Source organism: Peromyscus maniculatus, chromosome 9 (genome assembly GCF_049852395.1).
Source record: "Peromyscus maniculatus bairdii isolate BWxNUB_F1_BW_parent chromosome 9, HU_Pman_BW_mat_3.1, whole genome shotgun sequence".
NCBI lineage: Eukaryota > Metazoa > Chordata > Mammalia > Rodentia > Cricetidae > Peromyscus > Peromyscus maniculatus.
Genome location: NC_134860.1, coordinates 89,833,343 through 89,834,799, shown reverse-complemented (window position 1 = coordinate 89,834,799; position 1,457 = coordinate 89,833,343). Strand labels below are relative to the sequence as shown.

General features: G+C 39.0%; 1 non-coding gene across 1 annotated transcript; it reads right to left on the bottom strand.

Annotated features, from left to right (window-relative positions):
- Window positions 1-1,133: 1,133 nt before the first annotated feature.
- On the bottom strand, window positions 1,134-1,244 carry LOC121832506 (U6 spliceosomal RNA). The gene has a single exon (XR_006076149.1). It is a non-coding gene; the product is annotated as a U6 spliceosomal RNA (small nuclear RNA).
- Window positions 1,245-1,457: the final 213 nt, after the last annotated feature.

Genomic DNA, 1,457 nt, shown 5'->3' with positions numbered 1-1,457 from the left:
CTATTGAGACTATTATTTTCCATGACTACCCAACTCATGATAGCTGCTCTCCAATATTACAGTTTATTTCTCAGAGAATCTTGTAATGGGTATCCATTCCAGCTTTGATCTGGAAATTCCAACCGCCTTTGAGGCTTCGGTAACTGTCATGCCTACAAGGTGGGGCCAAGAGAGGAGCCTGAAGACCCGAGAGATCTGGATGCACGGCTTCTCGTTTCCTGGACCCTGGACGCTAGAGGTAGACCGAGGAGAGTTCTCCAGAGAACACCACTGGACCGCGCTCCATCTTTCCCAGAACCTGCAACCTACCTATCCCTTCATTTGTAAGTTATGCCACTAAATAAACCTCCCTTTTAACCATGTGGAGTGGCCTTAATAATTTCACCAATAGAGTCTTGCAGTCACTATTGAATATTGTCTATTGTTTTCTGATGCTCTGTATTTTAATTTAATCTATAACATATATATTATAATATACCCTATGTTTCAATATATGTTCTCAGTCTACAGAGTAATCATAACTATCTTGTAGATTAATTTCTAAATGGTCTTATTAAATTAAAAACATGGAGCCAAATATAGGCGTGAAAGCCTTAGAGATATCAGGGAAATAGGGAAAGCCACCAGCCAACCTCACCTCACCAACTTGGCACCTTCCAAATGCGAGCTACTTCCTGTCTACCCATCCCTATATGCCTTGCTGTTCTTCCATCTGTTTTGCTCTCTCCATTCAGCTACATCACTTCTTCCTACACAGCTCTGTCACTTTCTGTCTTTCTGTACAGACCTCCAGACCTCCAGACCTCGATGGTTAGTTAGTGTTAGAATTAAGGCAAGCACCACCATACCTGGCTCTGTCTCCAGTGTGGCCTTGAATACACAGAGATCCTGCCTGCTAAGTGATAGGATTAAGGGTGTGTGCTACTGTTGCCTGACTTCTTTGTTTACTTATAATGACTGGCCTTTTCCCTCTGATCTCCAGGCAAGTTTTATTTATTAAAGCACAAATAAAATATCACCACATTTCAGCACAAATAAAATATCACATTTCCCCTTTTTATGTCTAATAAAGAATAAAAAAATTTAAAAAAGTTATAACTAATATAAGAAAAGCTTTATACAATAAGTACAATAAAAATATGGAATGCTTCATAAATTTGCATGTCATCCTTGTACAGGGGCCATGCTAATCTTATCTGTATCATTGTAATTTTAGTATATGTGCTGCCGAATTGAGAGAGAAGAAGAAAGAAAAGGAGATCAGAAGAGATGCTGCTGCCTACCAGAAGAAGAAGAAGCAAGATGTAAAGTACAAGTAAGCCATAAGCCACATGGCAAAGTATAGATTTATAGAAATGGGTTAATTTAAGATATAAGACCAAGCTAGCAAGAAGACTGCCATGGCTATAGTTTAAAAACAATATAGGCCTGTGTGTTTTTATTTGAGTCTGAACAGC